Raw genomic sequence first — 22,382 nt, 5'->3', positions numbered from 1 at the left:
AAACAGGACATACAATATAGATTTTGTGAAAAGTAGGTGCTCTCAGACACTACCAAGCATATTCAGCTATTGGCTTTTTCTAAATCCTAATGTCAATCCCTCCACTCTCAGATAGCCAAGGTGTTTTTACACTACACTAATTTTAGTTGCTTGATTTAGCTACATAATTACATTTCTAGATAACGACAGTGGTCAGAGTTTGACAGAGAATTCAATTATTTAAGGCTGAATTTTGGTCATCTTGACAAGACTTCTCATAATTGATTCTCAGGCATCTGAGTGGCCACACTGTACAGTTTAGAAAGCTGTGGGAACAGCTACATGCTGACCCCGTCACCTAACCGCCCGATACTGTTTCTAACTTTAGCTTCTGACTCTGACTTTCAACACCACATTTCTGGGAAGTTACCCGCCGGGAAGTCACCTCTCGATGAGATGAGATGGGACCTGTTTTCTAGCTGGCTTCACTGTGGGTAATCGTGGGAGGGGAGACCTGTGAGTTGCTTAGGTAAGGCCTGGGGTAGACTGAATGATAGTTCCGGAGTGTTATAAAGCAGACGGACCACTGGAGCAGGAGGGAGAAACTTCATTTCAGATGCTTAGGCCAGAAATGTACACATTGAGACTCTTGGTTTCCTGAGTAGAGGAGAGTTATGTAAGTATAGTGGATAATTATATAGATATGAGAGAGAGAGAAAGAGAGAGAGAGAAGGAGGGAGGGAGGGACAGAGATTGTTTTATTAAAGAATTTGCTGAGTCCTGCTGGGTGCTGGTGGTTCACACCTGTAATCCTAGCTACTCAGAAGGCAGAGATTAGGAGGATCATGGTTTGAAGCCAGCCTGGGAAAATAGTTCATGAGACCCTATCTTGAAAAACCCTTCACAAAAAAAATAGGGCCAGTGGAGTGGCTCACAGTGAAGGCCCTGAGTTCAAGCCCCAGTACTACAAAAAAATAAAAAAAAATAATAATAATTTGCTGAGTCCAGTCAGGACATAGCAATGTATAATGATACCCTATGCAGAAGATATTTTCTTTCTGCTTTTAAAGAACTCCATGATACAAAGGCTTTTGCTATTCCTGAGTGATAAATATCTTCTTTCCTCTCTCTGAAATGAAGGGGTAAATGTTTTGTTGTTCTTTTCACTTTGACTGCCAGGAAGCTTGGCATGGAACGAGAGGTTCAACCCCACGCGTTCTGTTGGCCTTGTCTGCATATTCATTTGTTGTGTTGTTCTCCCTACAGTTTCCAGTTCCAGGTAACATTACTCACATTTTCTCTCATTCTCATTTTCTACTTATTTATTACTGTCTTGTATGGTTGCAGTCCCTGTATTTTTGAAACTAACTGAATGCATCCTAGTCCTAGGCCAACCACAAACAATAAATAACCAACACTAAATGAACTCTTTTTTTTCCTGACCTGTGTCCTGTTTCCTTAAATAGAATGCACCTATTATTATGGGGCTATGATTCTCTCTTCTTGGATCATCCATGAAAATGCAGGTACTACAGTCTCCGTGCCTCCACTCCCCAGGGTCTGGTAGGCACAGCTTATGGTGAATGCTTAGCTACCAAACGTACAGTAGTATTCTCATAAATACTGCAGGATCTTAAAATAACAAAAACATGGAATGAAAGAAGGTAAAAGGAAGGAGACAATTTTAATAGTGACTGCAGAGCACAGGCTGACCTATGCAAATACAAATGAAGAGCCACAAGGGTTAGCTGCTCTGTCCACCATGGGCAGAAGACAGGAACTTTTCTTCTGTAAATATTTAGGTAGCAAATGTTTTTGGTATTGCAGATCTCATTCTCTGTTGCTATGATTCAATATTCTGCTGTTAAAGGAGAAAGAATTCATTGACAAGACATAAATGAATGACTATGGACATGTTTCAATAATACTTTATTAAGGAACACTGAAATTTACATTTCTTGGCATTTTTACAAGACACAAAATATTCTTTTTTTTTTTCTGACAACATTAACATGCAAAAGGAGATAGGCATGGGGACTTGCACCTATAATTCCAGCACTAAGCAGACTAAGGTAGGAAGGTTTCAAGTTTGAGGCTGACCTGAGCCACATACCAAGACTCCGCCTGTCTCAAGTGAAAAAGAAGTAAAATAAAGGATGTTCATTTTTAGCTCAGGGTTTACACAAAAACAGGCAATAGGCTAGGTTTGGCTTGCAGTCTGTGGTTTGTTGAACCTCAACCTAACACATACTGAGAAGTCATCCTTGGAACTGTGGAAATCCTAGATCCATTTGGGTTCTCTTTCGTTTCTTCTCCCATGTCTTATCTTTTCTGTGGTTGCTTCGGTGCCAATTCTGATAATCATCCCTAAATCAGAGACTTTCACCAAGAATTTTTTTTCTTCATAGTTCAATCTCGTTATCACTCCAAAACAAAATTCTCCCATCTTTCTTTACCTCCATGATGACGCTGTCTCTTACTTATCAACTGTTCTTTTCCTTTCCCTGGTCAAAGCAGTCTTGACTGTCAGAAGTTGCACCATCTCCCCTAGATCATAAGGATTGTCCTTCCTACCATAATGCCTTCTGACTGGGAGCCACCCAATGCTCAGAAATCCATATAGGAAAGAAAAAGGGGACAGAAATAAAGGAGCACAGGACAGAGCTAGGGAAGACTGGCTCCTGCCCCTATGTGCTTTGACTGCCAATGTAGCCAACTGTAGTTTTAGAAACCAAATGGCTCAAATAGTAGAGTACCTGCCTAGCAAACGTGAGGCTGTGAGTTCAAACCCTAGTACTGTCAAAAAAAATTTTTTAAGGGCTGGGTATGTGGCTTAAGTGGTAAAGCCCTACCTAGCAAACTAGAGACTCTGAGTTCAAATCCAAGTACCACCAAGAAAAAAACCACACAGAAAAACTATATACTTCTATAAACCAAATGCAGTCCATAGGAGGATAATGAATCCTTTATATGGTGTGAAATGTTTTTAAATGGGAACATTTCATGCAAAACTCAGATTTACAATCTCGCTTATAGAAAATGAATAGTCAAGCATATTGGGACATCTCAGCAGCTTTCCCCATAACTGTCTCTACCATCCCTGCCTGATTCCTAAAAGGTCAGTTGCCATGGGTTGGCCATAAAAACAAAGCAAAACAAGACAAAAAGCATAAAACAGACTGCTTCTCTATTGTTCTTCCCATTGTTGAACAAATTTCATAATAATTGTACTTTTTTTTTTTTGGCAGTACTGGGGTTTGAACTCAAGGCCTTGTGCTTGCTAAGCAGATACTCTACCAATTAAGCCATGCTTCTAGCCCTTTTCACTTTAGTTATTTTTCATATAGGGCCTTGTTTTTGCTCAGGGCTAGCCTTGGACTGTGATCCTTATACCTATAGCCTCCCATGTAGCTTGGATCACAGGTGTGCACCACCATGCCTGATTTGATTGAGATGAGGTCTTATTAACATTTTTGCTCAGGCTGGCCCTGAACCATGGTCCTAATTTCTACCACCTGAGTAGCTATAATTATAGACGTGAGATGATAAACTCAGCAATATTGCATTTCTTGCCTTTTGGATTTTGACAATGTATCTTATAATACAGATGTCTAGAGATTACTTGTTACTCAGACTACCATATTTCCAGGGAGAGCTGGGTAACAGCTTCCTACAGTATTCAAGTGCTTTTCACAATATTACTCCCTCTTACATGGTCAGATTCATTCTCTAATACACACTGTCCTTTCTACAAAACACTCTTTTGTGCAAACCACACTGTCAAGTTGACTTTGCCAAACACTTCTATGAATCCAAGTTTCCATCCAAACTTGCTTGTTATACAAAAATTTCCTTCTTCCCTTCCTTCCTCCCTCTGTCTCTTCCTTCATGTTCAACCTTGTTCACCTGAGTCAAAGGTCACATTTTTCTGCAAAGCTTTCTTAACTATGCCTGGCAGAACTAACCATGCTACCATGCTGGTTCAGGAATCCTTTTAGCATTTTATTAAGTTCCAGGCCTTCGAAAACTGGATTATGATTTTAAGTGTGATTTCACCTTCTATAAGACAGAGGGTCTAAATAAAGAAGCATGGCATCCATTCTTGCTCACCAATGGCTTAACAGTGAGTAAACAAATGAAATTTCCCCAAATGATTGCCTGGAAAAGGATAAGCAACCTGGAGAAACTGCAAAGAGCCCCCTACAGAAAACACAACTATTTGTGTCTCCAAGGTCATCTCAATATCAAGATTATCTCATGTGACCTGGGAGCATCATAGAACAGTAGAAAAAGCATGAGTTTCGAACTTGGAGAGGTTTGGTTTGAATCTGTGACCCGTTTCAATGTCTGATCTAGGATGATGGGCTTGGCTTTGAGCCCTCATCTCTACAGAGATAAAATGGAACACCTGTACCTTCTCACAGGTGTGTTGTGGCAGGGAAATGTCATGCCGCATGTGGGTGTTCCTGGAAACTGGAAGGTGTTCAAAAAGTGCTAGATTATTTTTATTTCCTTCTTCAGGATGTCTTTAATTTTTTTTTTTTAATTTCTGTTTTTCTTTACAGGTATGTCTCCTCAGTGCCCCCATGAGCACTGCACACTGACACCTGTGTTGGAACATTCACTCTGCTAGTCCTCATGTGATTACTTATAGGAATGTCCCCATCTTTCAGCATGCAGTCACATCCTACAAGTTCCGGGCAGCCTCCCTATCTTCTCCAGCACTCACAATCTACTCAGCTAAATCTCAAAAAGTCAGCAGTTATTTGTTCCAGGATGGGAAAGATCTGGCTGGAAGTTGCATCAAAGTAAGCTTCCATTTTATCTTCCTCACCTCCTATTTAATGATTTGGTTTGCCTGCATTTCTCCCAGGACTGAGCAGAGTAGATGCTCAAGAAGTACTTAGGATTACCTGACATCTCTGGGATGAGACAGAGTGACTTGTTCCTTGTCAGGTAATAAGAAGCAGGTCTCTCTCCATGCCTCTACTGCTTGCTAAATCATCAAGAAAATCTACAGAAAGGTAGAAGCCTGACTCAAAATGGATAAATGCCACTCACCATCAGTCATGCATTCAAACATCCAATAAGGTGAGGCAGCAGTGTGGAAGAGCTAACCCAGCATGGACCTCAAAATCAAGATTCTTGAAGTGCTATCTAATGCTTATATTCTTGAATGCCAAGGTCTGACAGGTGAATTCCAGAGAAAGGGAGGTTGTCATCAGGGCACCTGGGTCACCACAAGGTCAAACTGAGCACCACAAATGAGTATCTCTGTAAGACAAGCTCCCATAGACTGTGGGAAGGGTACATGGAGCCATCAACCAGCCACTCCTGTTGTTGCAACCATAAACATTGGAATTCTCAACGGGAGATCAATTCATCCAGAAAAGTCACCATCTTCTGAAGAGAAGCCAGTCCCCAATGTCTTTGATGGACAGCTTTCAGTTAATATAAATGACTGAGTCGGTACAAGGTGAGTTCTCACATGAATGCCAAGTGCATAGTAAGCATTAGCTATTCTTGTCTCATTGCTATTCTCTCACTTCCGAGAAGTTCTCGTTACCATGCCTGATCCCTTTACTGGAAGCACCTTAGCATGGCAGTTAAGAGCTCACACTCTGCCCAGGTTAAAAGTCCAGGTCCCATCAAGTACTGGCTGTGTGTACTTGTGCACAATACTTACCTTCTCTGCGCCTCAGATGTATTATATGTGAAATGAGATTAAGATTAGCAATCATAATATCTGGAGAGGTCTGGAGACTTAAGTGAGAACAATGTTATAAAGAGTTTAGCTGAGGGTCTGGTTCCTAGCAGAGATTATATGAGTAATGGTAGTTGTCATAGTGATAACAGAATTAGCAATTGGTTTGGAGCATTAAGTTAGGACTATCAAAACTCTTTCTGGTGCTCACAAATACAACATAGTGCGATTCTTGTTCAAACATTTACCCCTCTCCAGATTCCAAATCAAAAATTAAAAGACAGGAGCTAACAAAGAATGTGCATGTGGTCTCTGTGCATGGAAAATATAGCTTTGAAACCAAAACATAAGGAGGTCAAGTTCATGTGATAGTTTATGGGGATGCCAAAGATGGTGGCTTTGAATCAGGAGTAACCTAAAGAATGTGAGACATTTCATCACCCTACCCCCAACAGGAGTGTTGCACCACCTCCAAACATGGCTATGAAGATGCACAAAGAAAATTCTAGTGGGTCTGCAAGAGAGAAGGCTGCTGATTATCATCAGAAACTCGAGCCCCAAGTGGTGCAGGCGGCAGTGAGCTTCCCTTGGTTCATTAAGCACTTCTTGACCTGATTCTCCTCTGAAAGCCAGACTGACTGGCTGAATGAGCAAATCTAAGAATATCAACCCTGAGCATCATCTCTGCTGAGATCGACAATGCTTCAGGAACCGACCTCTGACCTGTCTGGGGATGAATGGCAACTGGGTTTGAGAATTAGTTGACCTTGCTTGAGGCAAACAAATACTCCCCGAGGACTCTCAGAATGAGGGATGAATAATCAGCTGCTCCCTTTGTGTGGTCTCCACATCCCCTGCCTTCTGTGTTGCAGGTGCCTGTAGGAACTGGGCACAGAACACTACAAATAGCACAAGTCTCCAGCACTGGGAACAGAGCTTTTCTGTTCCAACCCCATGCAGCTGCCCAGTTGGCTGAACCACCTGAGCTCTGCATGCATCCTTTTCTGCTTAGAAATTAGCTCAGTGCTTGGACTTGCATCTCCAAAAGCATGCTCTGTACAATAGATGCCTCATTAGGTACTTCAACCTGAAAAGGATCTCAGGCTCAAAGAAGTTGGAGAAGTTTAGCTTGCTTTCACTCCCTGTTGGGGACTCATGATGACATTAGAATAAAAAATCACCTGAGATGGTCTGTCCAGGAGAAAAACCATTTGACCTTGCTTGATACAGACTTCACAAGTTGATTTGATGACCAACATGCTATCCATTCAACAATATATCCATCAGTCCACTACCTACTCATCTATCCATGTATCCATTCTTCTGTCCATTCATGCATCCATCTCTTTATCCACTCATTGTTCCATCCATCTACCCAACCATTCACCCCCATCTACTCATTTTTCCATACATGCATCTATACATCCATCCATGCATCCTTCCACTTATCCATCTATTCATCAAACCATCCATCCATCCATTCATCCAATTTTGCTCTCCATTTGACCACCTGCTAATTAAGAATTAGTGATGTATCCTGTCCTGTGCTAGGATACTTTTTCTCTTCTTTGTTCCTTCTTCCAACTTCTCAATCTTCACAATCATCATCCCAGCCACTACCATTCATTCAATGCTAACTATAGCCAGATGCTGCACTAACTTCATCACACTGTTATTTCAGTTTTTCCTTCCCATACCTATTAAATGGTTTCTGTTAAATTAATTATATTTCCAGCAGGAAAACTAAGAAAATTAGAAGGGACAGAAGCTGGCTAAAGCTTACAGCTGACACATAGCAGAGTCATACCTTGAACTAAGATAAATGGCCTCTCTTGCCAGGTACTATAAGCAGGCCTTTTTTTTTGGCAAGTGACACCTATTAACAAATTGTAACAATTGCTGGCCTGGACCAAACTCAAGCTGAGTGGCCTCTGTATCTGCTTTTCTCTCAACTCCTCACTCATCCTCAACCAATTTAATAGTCATTAATGTCAACAGGTTGCAAAATCAAGGACAGTAGAGGGAGCCAAAGACATCAGGCCCAGAGAACAGCTGACCTATAACACACATACTGAGTCTTCAGGAAGTGGGGCAAAACCTGCTAAGCAAGAGGAAGTCCAAGGAGCATGAAAACAAGCTAATCCCATGGGAACACCAGGAAAGCATCACCATAGGAGGAGAGAACGGAGGGGCAATCTGGAAAAGGACAGGTAATGACATCACCCATCCAGTCTTTCTTTGTGATACTCACCTCACGGGTTGGATTGTCCTTGACATTTTTTCCCATATTAATGTCACTTCTGGGGCCAAAGAAATGATTCTTGATTGTCATTTTTGATGCATGGACCACTTTGACAATTTTACCTTCATCCCAGAAAACTGCACATAACTCACAAAATTTTCCATTTCATTGCAGGGAGTTGATGGTCTCTCTGAAATCTATCTGTGCCCTCTGGAGGGGCCTCTGAAGCTGTGTCAGATTTTGAAGTATGCAGCTAACATGTGTTGTGCTTTTTGGAAAAGACAGGTGTAGATACAGTCAGAATCCATGAGTGAGGCCCATGTTTACAGGTCAGATGGCTGTCCTCCTGTGAAACCAGCCAGATGTACTTACCCATCATGTGATTTTGAGGATGGGTACCTGCACCAAGACCACTCTCCCACAGCTTGGCAGTGGGCATGTTGCAAGGTAGCAAGAACGTCAAACAATGTGGAGAGGTGCCAAGACATTGCACATCACAAAACCAAGTCAAAAGTATACATTCAGCCTTCTTGGACAATAGCGAGCAATCATTTTAGCACAGGACATGGGTCCTCTCTGTCAAAGCTTTCCCTTCCAGTGTCTGGCCAGGAAAGAGACCCAGCAAGGCAGTGAACAGGTCCCAGGCATCAGAGGGAGATCACCCAGCAGTTGCCAGGCAGGATGAGACACAGAAAATACACCTGTATCTCAGAGTCTACACAGTCTGAGCTCACAGATGAGGCAGAGAGGTAAGAGACCAGGTCCACACTGCACCAGGCTGTACAACTCAGCTCCTCACTCAGGGATTAGCCAAGAAGCTGACCACTGCAAGATGGCTTCTCTATGATATCTCGGCCAGGCAGCTGGTGACAACAGAGTGCCTCTGACAGGTGGGGTTCCAACTTCCCAGATTAGCAGTGTCCTTCTGGGACACTCTGGGGACATCAAAAGTAGAACCACCCTGAGTGGCCTCTTTTCCTTTATGGTTCTTACATGACAACCTATTTTTAGACAGTTTTAACAAACCATAGATACCATCTGTTATTTGCCAGACACTTTGTTTATTAACTCATTTAATCTTCCTAACACTCCTACAAGGTAAATCCTGTCTCTGTCTCTGTAACAGATAGAGAAACTGAAGCACAGAGAGGTTATATAACTTGCCCAAGGTAAAACAGTTTGTGAATGGTGACTCGCTTTCCATAGTCACATTCAAAATATCATTCTATACAACATCTCCAGAAAAACATATTTTTCTTTTACATACATTTCTTCTGGTCTTCAATGTACTAATATAAAATAAACTTAACTCTTTGTGGGGTGGTGGAACTGGGGATCCTCAACTCAAAGCCTTTCTTTTGCTAGATAAGCTCTCTACCATTCTAGACACACCACAAACCTTTTGCTTTTAGTTTTTCAGATAGAGTCTTGCCCTTTTGCTGGGGCTAGGCTTGAATCATGAGCCTCCTTACCTCCAAACTTACCATTTTAAAAATTATAATGATAATGTATCATATTGCATAAAATTCAGGGGCTGAAGCCCTATCAAGTTCTGGCTGTGTTGCTCTGAGTAACTTACTTAATCTCTCTGAGCCTCAATTAATTCTCTTATAAATTGAGGGCAATGATACTCTCCTGACAGGGTTATTATACAGAGTACTTTAAATAATATAACAACACACTTAAAATTCCTCAGACCCACTCTTCGGCGTTTGAGTTCTATTCATATTAATTTTAGCTTAGCATAACCATGTCTGTTCAGATCCCAGCCAGAATGTGGGGACTTAGTGACTACTCACTTTCCTTGGGTTGATCCTCCCTCCAACTGTCCCACTATCATGATTCAATAAATCCCTACTTTTTGTTCAGGTTAATTTGAGTTGGGTTCCATCCTGCATAGCTAACAGATTCTGGACTAACACAATTTGTTGTAAGAATGGTATATATACATCAATGCAAAAAAGTGAATCATGTTTTTGCTTGTTTTGTTAACCACTTTTTTTTTTTTTTTGTAGTACTGGGGTTTGAACTCAGGGTTTTGAGCTTGGGAGGCAGGAGGTCTATCACTTAAGCCATGCCTCTATCCCTTTTTGCTCTGGTTATTTTGGAGATAAGGTCTTGCTTTTTGCCCACACTGGCCTGGACTGTGATCATCCAATTTTAAGCTTCCTCCTATTGCTGGGATGACTTAGTGCACCACTATGCCCAGCTATTAGTTGAGACAGAATCTCAAGAATTATTTGCCTGGGCTGGACTTGAACTGCAATCCTCCTGATCTTAGCCTCCCAAGTTGCTAGGATTACAGGTGTGAGCCAACGGTGCTGGGCTAACAAACATTTTTTTGGACATTGTCTTGCTATGTAACACAGGCTATCCTTGAACTTGCAGTCTCTAGAGTGCTGGAATTACAAGTATGCATCATCATACCTGGCTCAACAAACACTTTTATGAAACTCACTACGGTGACACAAATCTTGTCACCTTAAAGACTTTAACTCACTTAATCTGTTAATAATTCCACAGTATTGGTATTCATAGTAGCCCATTCTACAGATGAGGACATTAGAACTTGGAAGGTGACATCAGTCATGGCTACTTGAGTGGCAGGACCAGTAGCCAAAGCCACACGCATCTAATTCCACACACTGTCTCCTTTCTTCTGCGTGCCATGCCTTACTGAGGATGTTGACATATTGCTAAGGAAAGATTCCTGGATAGCTACTAAGGAGTTGCTTCACACATTCAGGTGCTTACATTAGAAACCCATCTCACTGTCCAGATCGCTTCACCGGTTCAACATTTTCCCTCAGAAAAGCTTTGTGGGTGGTGAACAAGAATTCTAAAATAACCTTCCAGTGAGATCTCACTGCTACAGAGATATGCCAAACAGATTATACAGTCTTCAAGCCATATTAGTACTCAAACATACAAACACTAACCTGAAACCAACCCACCACAGTCTGCAACTTCTTTTTAAACAATGTTCAGCAGACAGTGTTATTTGTCTCTTCTACAAATGCTTGGTGATATCTTAGGCTGACTTGCTACTGATTTTTTTCTGCATACCCAGCTATCACAGGCCTCAACTCAACATGTCAGAATTCCATAACATATTTCCTGTGTTCATTTTCATCTCCCCTAACAATATTGCATACAGCTCAAGGTGGAAATTCATGAGGTCCACTGTGGCCATTTGTTTGAGGATTACCATACAGACCTCACTTCCTTGGAGACTCCCTGGCTGGCCTCAAAGATGAATGCTCTTTTTAGGACCAAAATAGAACAAAGAGACAAAAGAGAACTGAAGGATTTAAAATTAGGATAAAAGAAAGAGAAAAAAGAACTGGAGTGGCCTGCCCTAGCCACCTAAAGCTCACCAATGATGCCCATCTTTTAATGTGGCTGGTCCCCATATGTCTCCATACTCCCACTGGGACCCAACATTTGCTGGTGCTATTTATCATTCTAGCTAGTGGTAAGCTCATCTGCCCACCTCGCTAAGCAGCCCTTGGTGTTATTTTTATAATCATGGGGAATCTTTCTTCATGTTGCACTCTGCCAGAACTCTGGCTCACTGCACACCTGTTCTATGCAGAACACATGGAGAGGTGGGGGTGGGTCTGGTGGAGGAGGGAAGGGGAAGGTGGGCTATTCTGCCTGCTGTGCAAAGCAAAATCAAGAGAAAAGAAGTTCACCAAAGTCACAAATTAACTTTTCACATTTTGAAGCTGCACTCTATTCTAGCACATTAAGAATTTGTTTATAGTGGTAAACACTGCTGTAGTTTTTTTTTATAACCATGAATTAATTTATCCCCATAATGTCCAGTAATGAATTCCATCATTCCTATTTTACAGATGAGAAAATTAAAACAAAGAAAGGTTAAAAAAGTTTTCCGAAAGGCATCCAGAGGGTAAGCAGTATCCTCGAGCTAAAGCTAAATCTATGGACTCGAGCGTGAAACTCTTCTACCAGGCTACATTCTATCAGTGTCACTGGGATCACCCAAGATCATCAATGCCACACCAACACCAGTACCTCCATACCACTTCCATCTCCATCACCAATGCCATTGCTACCATCATGACCTTCACCTCCACCTCATCCCCATCACTACCCACACCAAGAGTAAAGGCATTTATAGTGCTTTTTGCATTGGCTGGATACCATGCTGGAGTCTACATAAATTGTCTCAAGTCCTACTCCTAGCAACAAACACTATGTTACTAGTCCTACAAATCCCTGTATCTCACAAATGTAGGCACTAAGCTCCAGAGAGGTTAATAAAATGCCCATGTTGTTAGGCAGAGGTCTGTATAATTCCTAGTGTGTTTAAGATTCAAAATAAGTCCTGTCTGGCATGGGTTGAATGTGTTTAATACTGTGCTCTCTTGGCCAGAAGTAGGGGTAGAGGCCCATTGGATATTTCACCAAGCTAGCTACCAAGGTCAGAAGTCTGCTGCCATGGCAGGAGTATTTGCCCTGCCAAGCTAGGGTATACGTCCGTGGATGGTGATGCTGCTATTTAAAAGTGAACAAACCAGTCACTGAAATGTGGAATAACACAGGGAACTTTGGCCTGAAATGTGGTGAAATCTGCCGGCAGTTCTCCATAGTGACATCCATACATCTCAGGTCTGTGCTTGTAGCCATCTTTCTCAAAGCCCTCCAAGGTCAGCCTCTCAAGCCTGGTATCTCTTATCCTTTGGCTAGACTCTGCTCTGAGGGTGACTATCAGGTTTGTTTTTAAGACTTTCATTACTACCCATCCTGAGCATCCCTTCTGTCAACTTCTAGGGCAAGCAGTTTTCACCACACTACAAGGAGGTCCTACCTGTATCTCCCACCTCCCACTTTCAACCTTGTCCCCTCTAATCTGTTCTTAGCCAAATTGGTCTTCATTGAAGGCTAAATATCTCCTATCTGTCTTCTTAAAGCCCCTTGATGTTATTCCCCCCCCCCTTTTATTCCTCTTGGAATAAAATTCAGTTACCATATCAGAGTTTCCAAAACTTCCAAAACACAACATCCATCACACGTGTGCTTGGCCTTAGAAGAAATGACCTCCTCCACCCTGACCTTCACGTCTTTGCCCTCCTCCTGCTTCATCTCAGCATCAGTGCCATGTCTTCAGAGAGAGCGTCCCTCGCTCCTAAATCTAGTCTCTATCATTTCCCTTGAACCCCTCTGCTTTTTCTTCTGAGCATTAAACACACCTGGGAAAACTCTCACATGGTGAACACTTGCCTTCTTGCCTGTCACCACCCAAGACTTGTAACCTCTGTGGGAAAATTTTTATAAAGAAATTGGTTTCCTTTTCCATATATCTTTCATGACTAACTCAATTTCTGAGAAAAAGCAGTGGCTAAATAAATACATGTTGAATGAATGAATGAGTGCATTAATAATGAACAGTGAACTTCAGTGAAAGATGAGGTTTGAAGTAGTTCAGTCATGACAGGTTAAGACTTTCACAAATAGACCATGTAGTGTTAGAAACATTAAACAAATGGTTAAGAACAGCATTCATTGATACTTCTCCAAGAGTATCATTTAAACTCTGAAATAGCTATCTTAGGTAGAAGCAGATAGCTGTCTTATGTAATATAGTAATCGCTGGCTTGAATTATTTTAGAAAGTTGCTCTGTTGTCTGATACAAAAAGTGAAGGACCTGTCCCTCCTATTAACACATCATCTTCTTGGCATGGTCCATAGTTAAGGAGAAAATATGATTTGATTTTTGGGGACAGGGAAATTGGTATTTTTCATAAAGCCAAGAAGAACTATCAGAATAAAGGGACGTTTATTTGGGTGAATCACCAGCTTTGCACAAATCCCGAGTGCTAATTGCAAAATGGGTCTTTACAGAATGCCATAATATGGGATCGGCTGGTTTCTCTGTTTGGGGCTTGAAGAATAGATTGTTTAATAACCCATCAAAGCTATATGTAAACCAAGTAAACAACAGAGCAGATGCTGACTGCTGCCTTGTGCCTTGTAGACATAATTACAGACAATGAGACACTCATGGGTTCATACAAATGAGGACAAATGCAAACACAAAAATTGGTACAATATGAATGTAAACCACATTTGCTGGACACCTGCCTTCCTAGTCCAGAATGCTTTATCATATTTCCTGTGATGGGAAAAAAATGTAGCATCCTTTATTTATGTGTTTAAAGATGCACATTCTGCTTTCCACTTCTTGGGAAGACAACATTGTAAAAGTCACTTTCTTCCCCTGAGTGTTTGTTTCAATTTCATTACTGCTAACTGGCACACAGTCTTGTTTAAAAAAAACACACACACATTTAAAAAATATTTTCGTAGGTATAAATGTTCATAAGAACCAGTTAGACAAAACTTTAGTATTTATAAAAGAAATTCAAGCCTGTGTTAGAGTGGGAGGTAGAACAGGACTTTATTTATTTGGCTATGCATTTGTTCTTTCACTTAGGAATTCTACTAAATTGACATGTTTATTTCCTAAACGCCTTACTTGCACTTGTTAAAAGTAAGAGCATTTCCTAAAATCAAGATTTCATCTTATATAAAAATAATCCTGTTGGGGAGAATATTCAAAGGATCATTCTAATTTACTAAATATTCTTGTTCTTCCCTTCAAACTCCTACTCAGTCTTCTGTTAGCTTTCAGTTCTCAGCTTGATAGGGAGAGAAAAAAACTACAACCATACACAAAATGAAACACATGATGTAATTAAGAGAATGCAAACACCATCCAAAATAAAAACCAACCAACAATAACAACAACAATGACAAAAAACCAGAGCTTTTCTCTGCAGATATCATGAAGAAAGGGATTGAAGACTTCCAATAAACCATATAATTATACCATTTTATCTGGCAATTCAGAAAAAAAAAAAAAAAACTGATGTTAAAATCAAAGTGTTCCACAGCTTACTAGTAGAAGAAAGTTTCCTAGATTCAGATTTCTAAATCCAAATAACAAACACCCTCACTCATTTTCAAAACAAAGCAGAGTTCTCTTTGAGTGGATAATAGAAATAGTGATAATTCTTAAAGGCTCAAAAATCTTATTCTTTAAAGGGCAGGGGAAACTGGTGCAGGCTTGTGACGAATGCCATTTGGCTTACAGTAAACTCGCCTCTTGCTTGGGCTGTTGTTTCTGATCCTCTGGAAGGAAGGGGATTTTAATAGGGTCTGCATCTCTGTTTGCTAATAAAATAGTGTCGGCTCATTTTCACAGGTAACAAACATCAAATGGGAAACAAACCGGGCTGTGATGCCACCGTGAAGACAACCAATCAACCCTGGAGCATCCCTTCTTCATTCATTCTTTACAGAAAGGCAATGAAACTATCCCTAAGTGAAGCTGATTACATACACATAGGCAAGCGTGCACACACAGACCACAGTGCACATATACGTACACCCCAGAGCTGGGAACCGCTGCAAAGCACTGAGTTCTCTTGATTTATGAAGCACTCCTCACTGGGCTGCACACAACATGGCATGCTAGGACCCTCTCCCGGAGGTGCCTTTATGAACAGGACAAGGCCCTGTGAGTGAACAAAAGCAGTAGTGTGGCATATAAATCATTAATACAGAGAGAGCTGGGCAGCAACTGCACTTCCTCTGTTAGCTGAAGAGTTCCTCAGTACGATGGGGATTTGGGGGCTGGAATTGGCTGCAGATAAATGGCGCTCCATCATTCTGGACATGGATACAGCCCACTGGCCTTGTGGTTTTAAATTTCCCATCTCTTCCCCAAGTCCAAGGCCTCACAGTGTGTCTTGGCTCATAAACCAACAGTTATAATGACTTAAAAATAAAATCAAGACTGGCTTCAAAGTGAAAAAATGAACTCTTTCCCTTTTTAATAAGTCTCACCTTTAAGAGAAGGGCCGCTTCGTGAAGAGGAGCTGTTTTTATGGAGACCTCTTAAATCAAGTTCAGCCAGAAGCCTTAACTGTGGCAGGGAAGGAAGAAGCCCAAGGGGATAGGACAGGGTAGTGGTTATGAGTGTGAGTGCTGGAGGGGTGGTGACACCTCACCTCTCCCACCTAAGCCTCAGATTCTGCATCTAGAAATACAGCCAATAACGCCCAGTCCCTGGAGGCCTTTTGTACAGGATTAAAAGTGGTAATCCATGTAAAAGTGCTTAGCTGTGTGCTTGTCGTACAGCACTCCATAAAAGTTATCGATTATTTTACTATTTTAATTATTTTATTATTATCATCATGATGTTGAGGACAGCAGAATTCTCTGGTCCGCTAAATGGACTCAGAGTATCTCTTACTGTTCGCAGAGATCAGCTCGTTTTTCTTTTTAAATGGGACCCAAAAAAACCCAAACCAAAAAGTGCTCAAGAATTCTGAGTCATGTGTTCTGTATGGAGACCCCCAGTGGAGGGACCTGTGGTTGTATCATGAGGACAAGAATTTCTCCACTCATTCCCTTCCTGTTTTAAATGCTCATTGCAAACCCTTAGGGAGGGAGGTTGGGGAGGGGGGGAGAAAAAATAAGATGAAAGCAAGGGAAAAAAAAAGCACAGTTTTCTGAACATTATTTGGATGAGAAAGCATGTTGGTGAGAAGAGGGAGAGACAATGGATAATGCCAGGCAAAGCCATCTTCAGGAGTGCTTTTGTGTTTGCAGGAGCAACTCAGATGTGTGATGGGGGATTAGGTGTGCTCTTTTGCTTCAGAATAAAGAGGACAAATGATCAGGCAACAGGGATCCTACTCCCTTTCACAGCACAGATCACAAGATGCAAAAATGCCCGTCAGTTCGAACCAAATCTGAAGTTGGGGCATCCCCAACTATGTAAGCACCTAGGTACCATGGAGCCCTCAAGGGCCTCCCTGGATTCTGTTGGGTGAGAGTCCACACAGGAGCATCCACTGGCAGTGCTGAAGCTTAGGGAATCAGTGTCGACATGTACCTAAGTCTCTAGCATCACAGAATAATGACATTCGGAATAGAAATAAATGAAGCCCCTGCAGTGTGATTCTGTCAGCTTTTGAAAGTAAATAACTTTGCTACTGACAAGAGCAAGATGATTTTTACTTTCCCTCCTCCTTCCACAGAGCATTAATTGAGCTGTGCAGCCATATTACATCTAACACCATCCACTGGATGACAGCCCACAGGAGGGAGGGATTACCAAGAGCTGGGCACAGGGAAGGACCAAAGAACCTGTGAGTGACCCCCTAATTCTTTGTGTCTGTGACCTCAGCACACCACAGATGTAATTATCATTCTGATTTGGGAGTAATGGAAAAATTAAAGTTTATGTCCAACTTTGACAAGTAGATCCTGTTTTACCTTAATACAAATATTCATTTTTTTAACAAACCTCTCAAGACAGTTCAGCACATCTCTACCCCTGAGCAGTATCCTCCTCCAGCTCACAAAGAGCACTATGAAATGGTTATTCTGATCCCTATTTTTCTGAAGAAGCAATTAAAGCCCAAATCAAGTTAAGTGACTTGTTCATTTCAGACAGATCAGCTTATGAATAACAGAGTTGGGATTCAGCCTGCAGCTCCTGACTTCTACACACAAGTGCAAAGACACTTGCATTTTGCAAACCATGTTCTGGGGAGAGCTGACTCTCACTAGTTCTAAGTGGAAATAGGTTGCTCACCTGAATTTTGAAAGACACTTGAGATGGACAGTTGGAAATGCAATATGCAGGCCTCACTGTTTTTCCTGTTTTAGACCCCACAGTTGCTCACTGCTCATGAAAGAAAGGGAGTCGGGGGAGCAACCCTCAGCTCCCAGCCTTCCATAAGTGCTGAGCTCCACCAGGACCTGGATTTGAGCAGAACATAGAAAGCAGGTCTCCTAGATGGAAGACCAGGGATGTTTTTGATAAGAACAATCAAGACTTCCAGGTGAATCCTGGGCAAAAAAAGGATGCCAAAAAAGAAAAGGTTCATTAAGACTAAAACTTTTGTGCATTTACTCATCAGTCCTGGGAAATTGGAAGCCCTTAAATCCTACAGCTGCCTGCACTTTGTTCCATCACTGCAGAGAAAAAAGAGTCATTATATTTCTGAGAACGCATACTAGCCTTCAGATATATTTCACACCACCTCCTAATTTTGATTCTGTGTGTGTTGAAACACAACATAAAGAAAGGGATCCAAACAGGGGATGACTGTTCCACAGTTAGAGTTTGGTTGATCATTAAAGTGCAGCCTCCTGTCCATTCCCAACATCTCAGAGCCTCTGCACCTTGTAGACATTAAGGAAAGGGCTGTTTCTTGCACTGTGTACTCTGGGTGGCTATCCTGGTAGAGTAGTAGAAAGATGACATAAAGAAGGTAAAGAGTTAACTATGGTTTTGTTCTTTGCAAATCAGGTCAGGGGAAAAAGGAGCAATACCAGGCTAGACATGGCAGAGGAAATCCAATGGACCAAGCCAGTTTTTTCCAAAGTGCTTTTACATTTTCCAAAGTATACAACGTGGTTGGTTCATAAAACAGCACAGAGATGAATGATGCAATGACTATCTATGAAGATGGGACCTTAGCCCAACATATACAGAGAATCTAGGAGGGCTGTTGGCACCTCACAGGAGTTCAATAAACATGGAACATGTGAATGAATAAATGTTTATTTCCATGTATATTGGAAAAATGATACCACAACTGTGATTCAGTGACTTTTTACATTTTTTTCTTGATTTGGTAAGTCTACTTTCAAGCTGAAAGCCCGAGTTAACTTTGAAATCATTAAGTACATATTAATGGTGGTAGTGAGTAGCTTTGCAAAATTAGGACATGGATGTTGACTGCTTAAGGTTGAGAAACAGTGGGTGACATTCATTATTTTTATCTCAACATGTCCACTGTGTAAGCACATTGGTGACGTTTTGACAAAGAGGCCAATAGCACCTTTGGCTCCCTTGAATGAATACCATTCTTTTCAGTTTTGATCAAAACCTTTTCTCCATGTCCTGTCCCAAACTTGGCTCCAAGCATCCTAAAGATATCTCCACAGCTCTGAAATGACTTTCTGTCATTTGTTCAGGGAGAAATTCATTTCTACCCATCCTCTTTTCTACTACCATCATTTCAATACAGCTCTAAAGCACAAATGACAGTTGCACTGTATTCACAGAGACAAAACCACTTGTACACAAGACCAAATTCCATTGTTCAGTGTCTCTATATATCCCCGAGCCTCGCACACCCTCTTCTGTAGTTGTGACCCCTTCCCTTGCTCTTTCCAACTCTAAACCCTGTTTAGCAGGCCTATCCACAGGACCACTGTTCCCCGAACCTCAGGTCAGCAGAACCATCTCTATGCTGAGGCCCTCTGAACTTCCACCATTCTCTTCATTTCCTGCACAACATTCTCCTCATACAAATATACTCCTTGGTCCATTTCCTTCTGTTGGAACATCAGCTCCATAATGACAGTGACCTTCCCTAATTTACTTAATATTCACAAGGCCTAAAAAAATTTTTACATAAACAAATGAAAGAATGAATCAATGACTGAATGAGTTACTGTGTATATATATGTGTGTGTGAGTAAAATATATATATTATATATATATGTATATACAGGTAAAAATGGGTGACAAGTACTGCCTCATTCTGCTTAAGGGTTGTACAATGTCCAAACATATTCGTTTATTCACTGCTCATTTTTATTGCACAATTACTACCTAATCTATATCAGATGTTAGGCATTGTGGATAGAATAAGAAACAGAATGAAGCCTTTGCCATCACCTTACTTACAGTCTAACAGATCAGTAAAGCATGCACAATGTGTTGTCAAGTGCTTAACCAATTAAGAAATGTGAATTAACGAGAGAGGAACCCAGACAAAAAAAAATGGAGTCATCTTTTGCTCCTTCTCAGCCAGGACCAGTCAATCTGGGCTGCAATATGCTAAGATGATAAGAAATTGCACCAAAATCCTCATTCCCAGAACCCTTTCAGGAACCAGAATGTTTCAACCAGGTAACTGTTTTCCTATGGCAAACTCCAGCACTGGACTAGGGGATTCTTTGCAAATTCCCCTCCTTAACAGTTTTCTCTCTGCAGGGGGAGCCTGTGGGATCTTTGCTCATTTCCAGAGCTGGTTTGCACTCAGCATTGTGGGAGGGCCAGAACCAGGGTCCTTCTGAGCTATTGTGTGGGAACAGCTGACTCTATTTGACAGAGTCCACTCAATAGAGCCAGAAAAGGCAGACTAGGCAAGCCACATCACACCAACAGCCACATGCCCGTGCTCAGCCCTACAAAGTTCTTTCAGCCAGCACTGGAAATAAGAAACTTTTTGATGAATGGAACTTTCTTTGCTTTTCTTAATTGAATTAAGAAGTACACTGGGACACCTTTCCTGCACCATTAAAAAGGTTTCTGCAGATGGGACAATTACACCCACGCTTGCCAGCCCTGTCTCTTTCTCGGGATGACATCTCCTGCCCATCGCCAGCCCCTTAGGCACAGATGCACCAACCTGATTTTGTTTATAATGCTGCAATTTCTTTCTCTTCCAGAAGACTATTATTTGCCTGACAAACTACAGTTTTTACTTGCCCAATATGAATAAACAAGCATTATGTTTCCTCTTGGGGCAGAGAGGCTGGTTAAATGAATCAGAACCCCCTAAAAAAGATTGTCTACCCTCAGTGCATCAGCTACTGGACAATTACTCCAGGCCCAGCTGTAAAGAAAACAGATGGCACGTGAGCACTAATGACATGGGCTTTCTTCACTCTGACGAAGGCAGAGCTGCCTGCCGATTGCACGTTTCTACACAGAACCCACCACGAAATGGCAGGCAGAGAGCCTGGTGGACGACAGATGTTTATATGCTTCACAAATGAACATTGCTGTGAGTAGCTTTAATGCACAAGCAACCCAAGTAAACCCCATAAGTAGCAGGAAGGGGACAAAGCTTATATAACCTCCTCTCCATGGGGGAGCACAAAATGAATGCAATTCACCTGACACGTGGGCCTCATCCAGCTCAGAAGAGCCCAACAGTTCCTGTCTTCTGTCCGTAATTAGAAAAGATCAGAGACACAAGGAAGATTGGTTAATTAACCAATTTATGACAAATTATCTCTCTAGAAAGAGACAGAGGGATGCGTCTTCTATCAGACAGCCACCCAGGCCTGGAAATGTGTTCATTCCAGCCACTTAAATTCCTCTAAACAATTCAGACATGAAGATAATCTATCCTAATTCTTTTCTGCGCTATTGACACTATTGACTACCCCCAATTCACAGCACTATCTAATAAATCAACACGGGATTAAGCCAAGAAGAAAGAATGTGATAAAATGCCATTTGTCCCCCTGTAAATCATCAGACTACTGAGTAACACAAGGTAAAGAAACTGCAATGAGAATTGAACTTTTCCATGCAGCCATAATTGTTACGGCCCACCTAATGTTTTCCAAATTTATGACAGCGGCTGGTGCATGGCAGAGTTCCCCACCCCCCATCCCCAGCCTCAGTGCAAGAGCCCAGATCTCCCGGGTGACTCTACACTGAGAACCACTTTCTAATTAAAGACAGAAAGGGTTGATACGCAGGTTTCAGTTCAATTGCTTTCGATCTGAAGATGTCCACAGTGAGCAATGGCTTCATTTACCAGGAATTACCCTTTGTACAAACCACTTCACTATTTAAAACAAACCACATGGATCATCATTAAGTGGGAAAAATTACCAATCTTTGGATATTGACAGTGGCATGGCCCACTTTAGAGGCCGCTATGTCCCCCCTCTAATGTGGACTTTAAGTATTGGACTTGTTGTTAAATTTAGGCTGATTAAAAGGTTCTGAGTGAATAGAACTTGACAGACATGAAGCATTCTTGGAACAGAACTGGAAGACAGCAAGGGTTGTTTTGGAACACAGTAAACTAAGTTAATATGCTACTGATGTTTGCTGGGGAGCTAGAACTCAGCGTGAAACGCAGCTCTGGGGGATACTGACATGCAGTTTGCATCAGAAAACAACACCTCATCCTCTGTCCTAACCTGGTCTCACCATACCTAAACATGACATGGATGTTCTGTGGTTTGTCCCTGGTTTCTTAGGGAGGAAATATATACATAGATTTCTGGGTTCTACATGTGTATGTGCACCTGTGTGTGTTTTCAATTATTTCAACAATCATAGAAGGAAACAAAGTAGATTTTCTCAGACTTCTCTGATAATAAGCCTCTAAATTTGGAATTTGTATTCTGAGTTTTCCCTCAAAGGAAGAATGTTTAAATGAGACCCACTTTGGGGCTCTGGGAAGATTCTGAACCGGGGATATGTGAGCTTGAAGTTGAATTGTGGGAAGAAGATTTCACCATCAAAGAAGCCATGAATGAAGCCACTGCAGTGCATCAAGAATGGAGGCTGAGGAGCGATGATCCCTGCCCCCCGCACAGCAAGATGAAAGCCAGCCGCTCCGGTCATCCCTTGTCCCTTCCATCTGGAA

At 41.6% G+C, this 22,382-nt stretch overlaps 1 protein-coding gene and 1 long non-coding RNA gene across 25 annotated transcripts in view; one reads left to right on the top strand and one right to left on the bottom strand.

The window, feature by feature from the left end:
* The window catches only part of Rbfox1 (RNA binding fox-1 homolog 1), a 1,956,039-nt gene that overhangs the window by 335,737 nt on the left and 1,597,920 nt on the right, over positions 1-22,382 (bottom strand). The gene's annotated exons all lie outside the window — the stretch shown is intronic.
* LOC141418634 (uncharacterized) lies at positions 416-15,736 on the top strand. The gene is made up of 4 exons (XR_012443296.1): positions 416-655; positions 4,545-5,455; positions 7,682-7,893; positions 15,158-15,736. It is a non-coding gene; the product is annotated as an uncharacterized lncRNA (long non-coding RNA).

Source organism: Castor canadensis, chromosome 17 (genome assembly GCF_047511655.1).
Source record: "Castor canadensis chromosome 17, mCasCan1.hap1v2, whole genome shotgun sequence".
Taxonomy (NCBI): Eukaryota; Metazoa; Chordata; class Mammalia; order Rodentia; family Castoridae; genus Castor; species Castor canadensis.
Note: the sequence above shows the minus strand (reverse complement) of the source record. Positions and strands in the feature narration are given on the sequence as shown.